Here is a 9,653-nt window from a genome sequence, read left to right on the forward strand (position 1 = left end):
GAGTTCTCCCATGAAGCCTCTCTCTTGTGAAGAAACCCCTTAATTTCATGATCTTGAGAAGGTTTTGTAGCTTGAAAGCATCCTAAGCAAAAGATAAGGCTTTATCAAATGATGTAGATACTTTGTAAGGTGCATATTACGTGAGCTCTTGGTTTGCTACAAGTTGCCATTTTTTTTGTGTTTGCATGAAATGTTTCCACAAAAAAATTGGCAATATTTTGCCAACAAGTTGCGACTTGGCTCTATGCCAATGGGGAGGAGCAGGATGGAAACCACACATAAAGACAAATGGGAAAAAATTTCCTTCATTCAAATTGAGAAAAAACCAAAGCTTTCTACACTCTCTCTCTTATCTCTCGCTTACTTTTTCTCCCTTCTCTCTCACGTCTTTGCATCCAAAGTCTTCTTGGGAACTAACATATTGTGTCATCATATGCGAAAATAGAACACCCAGACACCCATCCGGGTGCTCTATTTTTGCATAGCAAAGACACAACGTTGTAAGTAAATGATATATTTTTTTAAACATATTGTGTCGCCATATGCAAAAATAGAGCACCCGGATAGCCGTTTAAGTGCTCTATTTTCGCGTAGCAAAGACACAACTTTGTAAATAAAAAGTATATATTTTTAACATTTTGTGTCTCTCGTATGCGAAAATAGAACACCCAAATAGCCTTTGGAGTACCCTATTTTCACATAGCGACGACATATGACTATGGTTATTGAAGAATCAATATGACCAATCTTTTTTTCAAGTGTGACATTTTAAAGTTTTTTTTGTTTTGTTTCATGTGCAGAAAAGGCTACTAGAAAGAGTTTGGAGGATGTTGATATTGAAGAGTCTGAGGAGACATGTGATGACAGGTTGATGGAGCTACTATACCAAGTCAATCAATTGTCTAACTTTGCCTATGTGAGAGAAATCTTTAATGTTCCTTTTGATCTGGAGAGACTTCAACAATGAAATTCTTGACTATTAGAAGGTTTTTGTTGACCTTACCAGGGAGCACAAGCTTGACAACTTTATGCACTTTAATCATATTTTTGAAGCAGGCAATTTAGGAAGTTGGCATTACTCCAAGATGATTGGCAGAAGGTCCATAACCCCTGTCCGTGGCATGGAAGACATGGTTGTAAGATTGTGATTGGACATATTGCTTTTTGCTCTTTGTGACTCTTATTCCAGTAGAGGAAGGAGAGTCCAAATCTCTGAAAAATACCTCAGCTATGAATGTCCAAGATGTGGAGGAAACACTTGAAGGTTTCAGAGAGGAAATGAAGAGGTTGAAAGCAAAGAGATCTTGGATGTTGCAGAGTTAAATGCAAGGAACATCACCAAAGTGAAGGATCCCATCCATATCCTAAAGGAAGAGCTTGATCCCTTGCTTTGCACAACAACCATGCCCACCTACAATATAAACAATAAGGAGTATTTGCTGCTATAGGATATACCAAAATTCTTTGATCTAAGAGTGAACTACTGCCTTGCTATTTTGGTAGAGTGGGTAGAGCATGATAAAGGCTTTGTGGACTACCATACACCATGCCCATTATCATTATTTGATACCAAATTTGAGAAGTTTATTTATCAGTCCCATGTTAGAGAGCATGTGCTAAATGTTGTTCAAAGCTATGAAGAGCAAGGTCTTTCCATAGATGAGGAGTTCTAGCAAATTCAGAAAAGATTGAAGATTGAACACATGGAAATAGAAGTTCCAAGAAAGAGCAAAGAGAATAAACAAAGCTTTTTCATTGACCTCTGGAAAGAGGACATTATTGAAGATGATGAAAATCCCGAGGTAAAATGGTAAAATATAAATTTTGCAAGCACATTATTTAGGCCATTGAAATTTCAATGAAACTTCATTTCTATTAATTGATTTGAGGGGCTTTTTTTGCACTGATTGATATTGTAGATCTTGAAAAGTATCTAGGGAGAGGGAAGGGCTCTATGGATCTGAAGAGGGATCAAAGTTTGGGCCATTACATTGGGAAGCTCAACAAGGAGACAATAGCTATCTACTACATGAAGCTTTCCCAATCACCCACTCTCCCCATACTTGGACTAGTGGCTCTATCAAGGGTGGTAGGTTCACATCCAATAATTAGAGTGGACAAAATCATACTTCTTGAGAAGCAAGAAGCCATTATAGTTTTTGGACTTGCTCCAAGATTTATGGGCTCAAGAAGTGCATACTTTGGCACTATGGCGAGTTTTATATCCTTGCCTCTTCTGGTGGCTTGAAGCAATTACAGGGTTATAAGAAGCAGGAGTACTTGAAGTGGAGGGGGAATAATAAAAGCATGATGTTGGCTCAAGCATCCAAAACTGATCCTTGTATTATTCCCCTTTGCTTCCTTGCCTTTCTCTAGTGAAAAGCCATTGTAAAAACCTTTCACTTGCAAATAATCTACTGTATGCATCCTTCCTTTTTTGAATACTCCTCTATATAGCTCTAGCAATATCAGAATTGTCTAATAATTTTTTAGTCTCTTGTGATCTTACTGTGTGCCACACTTGTCTATAAAACCGCTATAATACTTCAAGCAAGCTATTAGATTTTTGAGCTCCTCCACCATGTCTAGTGTGTTTGAAAAACTTGGTTCTTACCTGGGACTTCTCCATACCTTGAGTAGACCAAATTGACAAGCTTCCATATTTATTCACAAACCAAGGAGTGTGATTGTAGATAATGTGCTACACAAAAAAAAGATAATTGCTTTAGCAACTTATGCAAGTATTGAAGCAAATTAGAAGAATCAAAATTCATGATTATTACCATGTAGTGTGTGAAGTGCTATGAGCTCCAACACTTGTCATAGCTTTCTTGAATCTATTCAAATCTTTCTTAAAGTTGGAGAGGTCATTCTTTTCCTGATGACTTATCACAATAAGAAAAGACTGCATCCAGAGCTTCCCACACTTCTGCTTTCTCATTTCTTGCTTTGACATCAACTCCATGGTCCTTCGCAGCATTTGCAGAGTCTTCCATTGGTTGTACTGGACTTTAGATGAACCCCTACCCAACTTTCATGAAATCCCAAGAATATTTTGGCCTTCATCCCACCAATAGAAGCTTTCATAGGGACATTATTTCTACCAAATGACGTCTTGGGGTCTGACTGAATCACAACATTCTCCCATGAAGTCTAATATTAGACAATACCCTCTCAATACTTCTTATTGCAGTTTCTCTGGCTGATAAAGGTTGTAACATTTAATGGCCTAACAAACTTGTGTGTAGCGGGAATTAGCATGAACATAGTGGGCATTTCATTAGAATAGATTCCTAATGAGAATTACAAGAGTGCTTGGGTGGAGAGAGCAACAAAAATCATAACACCTAGTTAGATAGCATGAACAATACTTTCAAAAGAGAGAGAAATTAAGCTATTGACAACAGTTGAGGACCGGATTTGCATGGAGACGGTCCCCCCTCCAAAAGGCTTTGTATTATGGTTTCTCCCATCAAGAGAGACATTGTACAATACAATTCTTTGTGTTCCTTCAAGACTAGCTAATGCAATGAAGATGAAAGCTTCATGCACTAAGCAAAACACTTAACAAACACAACATCAATTATCCCCGGTCTCAGACCCAAGAGCTCACACACCTTCGAAGATGGTGAGAGCTAGCAGGGTATGAGAGTAGGTTGAGAGGAAGAAGGAGTATCTTACGAGAAAGATGTACATCTCCTCACATAATCACTCATATTAGCATAGCTTAGCTTAGTAATTAGCTTGGTAGAGGAGATGAGCATGCATTGAAGCTTGGCTCTTGGTTGGATTTGCATCCACATGCCAAGAGTGTGTCGATGTAGGCTTCTATCTCACAAGCTTGGAGTAGGTGATGAGCTCTCCATTAAAGCTTGGGAAGAGATAGTCTTCTTTACTTCACACATAGACTATGTGTGTGTGTGTGTGTGTGTGTGATAATGCCTTGCAAAAATCAGCCCCCTCTCTCTCTCTCTCTCTCTCTCTCTTGGGCGAGCCCTCTTGCTATTTGCTCTTGCTCTACCCTCATTGGACCTCCCCAAGTCAAGCCAATGACTATTAAGAAGCATAAGTGATAGCCTTTTGACATGTGTCCCCCTTTCCCCTTTTGTGAGAGCTTTAGGTAATTTAATAATTTAACTAAACTCGCATTGGACCCCTTTGCCTCCTGGCCAATAGGAATCAGGCAAGCCATTGGGCTGCTGAATGCTCATTGGACCCCTTGGGAGACTGTCCAATAGTCATCTAAGAGACTTAATTCTCATTGGTTCTTTTATTAAGTGTTTTTAAGTTAATTAAACTAGATTTACTCTAGCCTAATTCTCATTGGTCCACCTCCAAGGCCATCCAATAGGAATTGGGTACACCTTGTGGGCATCTGGCCTAGGGAGCTGACATGTGTCCCTCATTCCCTTTGTGTAAAGGGAGCTTGTGTGTGTGTGTGTGTGTGTGTGTGTGTGTGTGTGTGTGTGTGTGTGTGTGGCTTTCTCTCTCATCCCCTACATGCAAGGCTTGCCCCCTCCCAAGTAGGGATTGCAAAGACTTTTTTGGTACACACACAAAGCATCCAATTCCCTTAAGGTTGACCTTTGGACACAACCTTTGAATTTTGGAACCTTAGCATTTTGGAAGTCTTAATGGGCTGAACCTTAGGGTCTTTTTAGCCCATTGTTGCACATGGATCTTTTGCAGATGGCCTCCCCTTTGGATCCCTATTTTCCCTCCTTTGGATCCCTACTGTGGCCGGTCTGCTAACTTAACCAATATTCTAGCTTTTCCTCCCCTGGCACTTCCCCATATTAAATGATCAGTTTAACACGAGAAAATCATTTAGGAGAATTAGATATTGATTATTATGACAAAGATTGTAGTTTCCATGCAAACCCTATGTAGAGTGCACAATCTTCTCAATGGTTCTACAAAGTGCATGCAATGTACAAAGGTGGACATTTTAAAGGGGAATATCTAAAATGATTTGAATGTTTGGTGGATCTTTAGAGTGTTTATTTGGGGCTTTGTTCAAGTTAGCAGGATTTAGCTCCTTTGCTGCACCCATGCAGTACATTGACACCCCTTGACACATTGTATATACAATTTAGTGCCTTGAGCCCCCCCCCCCCCCCCCATGTGCCATTCCACCTTGTACCTACCAAAGCCTTCAAAATCTAGCTCCTCCCCCAACTTGTTGAGCTTCGATTATAACAGGGATACTAGCGTGGTGGAATATCCAATTCAACACGTTGAAATGTTCACTATCAACCTCAAAGCACCCAACCACCAAATGTTCTTCTCTGACTGCACACTAAAAGTTTTAGGTTTTTTTCTCTCTTTGTGATATGAAGAGGTCTATTCATGAGGGTTGATACTCTCTCAAGCTTTCTTACCTTCACAGTTTCACTCTCATCTAATTTTGATGACAAAAATGGATTGCCCATTCACCTCAGTATGCTAAAGATCATAGAATTTTATCATAGCCCTCTGCAAAGTTCTCAAGTCAAAGAACAGATTGTTGACATGATTAAACTTGAGGGCTTTCTTCTTATCAGGATATATGTCATTGATGTGGAAAGGCTCTCCAAGCATCTCCATGACCTTGGAATTAATTTTGAGACTCCCCTTTCGAACAACAGATGGCTTTGGAAGCCAGGATCCCTTCACTCTTGACTGCTTCAGGTTTCTATTGATGAGTTTTGGTAACTTGCCCTACTAATTTCAACTTTGTCCAAAGTGACTTGAACTTCATCTTTGTCCAAAGTAGAACTTTGAAAAAATCCATTGATGCATTTTTGCCTAGCAACCCTAAATCTTCTTTCATTCAATAGGTTGTCAGCAACAACAGGTGGAATCACTTCACAAAATGATTGTGATGCACCTCTCATGTTTCCTTGTGAGTAGTCTGACTGAACTAAGGACTTGGGGTAAACATAAGGAAAGACTATAGAACCCAAAGATACCAACTTGCAAAACAAATATCAATTTGATTTTTTTAAAAAACCTCATTGCTTTGATTTTTCTGCTGCAGCCTCCATCTCCTCGCTTGAGACTCTCAATATTCTTCAACTTCCTTTGTCTTTGTCTAAGTCCAAGCTCTGCCCTCTTTCTTTTGACTGTATTCAACAATGATTGGAGGTTCTTTAACTTATCCTTTCTTTCTTGAAGCTATTGATTAAGAGAATCCTTGAATTGTAGTAGCAAATTGTTTTTTAGGTTAAGAATTTCCCTCTCTGCTGCAAGGTTTTGTGTATAACCTAATAGCCCTTTCATACCATCTACTAAAAATCTCATCAATGAAGAACAATTGAAGAATGGTGGGGTGCATTTGGTGATGGGGTCTATGGGATACAATCTACCATCTGTCCATGGATCAATGTGCTTCTTTTGTTCTAATCTCAACGCTTCTATGGAAGAAGGAGGAGTTTATTTTCTTTTGGAGAGGGGAATATTCATATGCCAACTCAACATGGAGATGATAAATACATATTTTAGCAAAATTCATGGAGATGATATGGGAAAGATGATGATCTAGATATGGTGCAGAGAAAGATGCAGAGAAAGGTGTAGAGAAAGGATAGAATGAACATAGTGAAATTTGGACCAAAAGAGAAAAAAACGGTTCATTGGGAGGGAAAATTTTGGGGAAAGGGACATACATATTCCCAAGAGATTTGCAAACAACACTACATGAGGGCCCCCAAAAAGTAACATCCCATACACCTAGTAAAAATATGAAAAGTATTTTTACTCTCTACCATTTCTTATAGCGTGAATTCAAGACTTCAAACTTCCCCTAATGCAATGAGAATTTAGGTGCTTCAAACGACGAATAAAATCTCTCACTGACTCCCCTTCCTCTCGTTTGGCCTTTTGGAGTTGAGAAGCTACGCCCCAAAGAACACCCTCTTGTATGTACTCTTTCAAGAGCAATCTTTTAAGAGTAGGGTAATGCGTGTTCTCTTCAACCCTTAAGGTCCTATACCAATCTTCAGCCTTCCTGCTCAAGGTCTCGGGGGGTGCACAATGTAATCATTTTAATGTATAACGTGAGTTCAAAAGGAGGGGTTTTAAAATGAAAAAAAAGGCAATTTAACAGAGATAAATGAAAATAAGGGGGTTTTTAATTCACTTTTGCAAAAAACTTTTAAACAGCGGGTCATTTTATTCATTCAGACATGGTAAAAGAGAAGTTTTTTTAATGCCCTCACATATGTGTTTGAATACCTCAATATTCTTTCTAGCATCTTTGTCATTGCTAAATTTATTGTTGAGATTGGCCACTTTTATCGCCTGGCTTCTAGGCTCTATCTCAGGTATGCCACGCATATTATCCATAATAGATCAATCAATAGTTTTAGCAAATGTTGTCAAACCACCTAAATGAGCAGGGACAACAGGTGTAGGAGCTCTTGGAACAACATGTGGAACGGGGATTGGCAATGGACTTGGCATACACATGGGCCTTGGGTCCCATGCTTGGTATGGTGTTGTGCCAAGCAAAGTTCATAGGTGTGGCCCTTGGCATAGTAGATGCAAGATATGACGTGTTATTGTTAACTAGAATGGCTCCATTTGAATAAGATATCGGACAATGTGATCGTGGAGCATAATCCATTGGAAAAATTGGGGATGTAGGAGCCACATGAGTCTCAGTGGACTGGGTACATATCAATGAAGCACACTTATAGGTACTGTCGTAGACTATGCTACTAGGTAGTAGTGTAGTACTAATGACCAAGGTGAAGGATCCACTCTTCCATCATGCGGCTCATCACCAAAGTAGGCTGGTCTCCAAGAGAACATTGAGCTAGGTCTGGGAAACTAAAGCTTCTGCTTGTGGGCTCAAATTGTATTGAGACTCCAGGGGAAACAACATATGATGGATCCATAGGATTCACAAAAGGAGTCTCCATTTGCGATAGGGTCCGCCTTGGCTGAATCCAAGAATCTTATAAGGCCCGTAGAAGGTCGGTTAATTCCCTTGTTCTACCTCTCCCACTGAACAATACTATGGATGAAATCATAAGCCATCCATTGCTGCTCCTCTAGACTGGTCGCACTAGACGTGTATTGTACAACATCTAACTAGCCCACATGGTATGTGTGGACTATGTAGAGGCTGATTAGAGTTTCAATTCGTAGGTCATATTCTCAATTTTTGTTGAGAAATATCCCTTCTAGGGTTGGTGGGCTGGAGGTTTTCCTTGAAGTGGATGAATTGTGGCTCCTTATGGTTTGTCTTTCAATGATTGCTAACTTGGGAGAACTTGATTGCTCGATTGGTATGACTACTGTCATAGCTGGAGCCTTTGCTTTCCTCATTCTTTCATGCCTTGATGTTGCTCTACCATGCGTAAGTTATTTATTTTCTTCTCTTTAGACGCTTGCATATAGCATTTGACATCTTCCACTTCTGCAAGAATCCTACCATCTTGTAATAGAGATTCAGAGGGTGATAGCATTGTAGGGCCTTCAATACACATGGACGCTCAGAGACAACAACAAAAAAACGATAGATCTACACTACAAACGATAGATCTGTATGTAGACACTAACCAAAAACAACAACAAATAAATTTCCAACCTTTTCTACTATATGAAAAAGAAAAAAAACATAACTTCAACACAGAACACAAGTTGCAATTGGAGCTTGGCACAAAGAAATTTCCCAATAGCAGTGCCAAAAATGTCAAATGTTGGGATCTTACTCAGTGCTGTGTGCAAGCCACAAATGTTGCAAGCATACAATCTGTGCATAGACAAGCTCTACAATGACAAAAGGTGTGTCACCGACCTCCTACATCGCTGTTGATGAGGGAATCCCATGTGAATGGAGAGGAAGAAGCCGATCATTGCTCCTCGATTGTGCCGCCAATGTCTATATGTCTACACCCAATCTACACCACTTCTCAAGGACCTACTCTACACCTAATGTACATCACTTCTCTACAACTAATCTACACCTATACTTAATCTAGACACCTTTATCTGCACTTGATAGAACTAGATTAAGAGAGCGTAGAGAGAGAGGTAGATAGATGTATATACATAGTCACATAGATACATATATACATGCATACACATATACTATTAGACCAAATTAGGGGCTAGTAGTGCCAATAGTCTAGTGGCACCTCTTTAGATATGATCACCATCCAGATTGTGGTAAAACTAAAGGTATGTTGCGGTAATTCAAACATGAGTGGATCATGGACTACAAGGCCGCAATTAAAAAGGGAGTATACCGAAGACGAAGCGTTCAAACATTGGGTGCTAAGCTCCCTTATTTAGTGCCTACATACATGCATACCTACACACACTTTCATAGATATATATATACATAGACTCACATCTACATACTCCTATATGGGACACATATAAATGATGCATCTATACACTCATAATTAAATGCATACACCTGGACCATAATATTAGATCTTAGTAGGGGCTAGTAGTGCCCATAGTATAGTGGTGCACCTCTTCTGATATCCACAATCTCAATCGTGGTAAAACCAAGGGTACACTACGATGATCCCATACACGAGTGGATCAAGGATTGCAACACCATGATAAAATAGGGACTATTTTTGAGAGGAAGTGTTCAATTATCTGGTGCTATGCTCCCTTAGTATTTACATAGATGCATATATACACATATTCGT

The sequence above is a fragment of the Adiantum capillus-veneris genome, chromosome 29, assembly GCF_014529385.1.
Source record: "Adiantum capillus-veneris isolate H3 chromosome 29, ASM1452938v2, whole genome shotgun sequence".
NCBI classification, from domain to species: Eukaryota; Viridiplantae; Streptophyta; class Polypodiopsida; order Polypodiales; family Pteridaceae; genus Adiantum; species Adiantum capillus-veneris.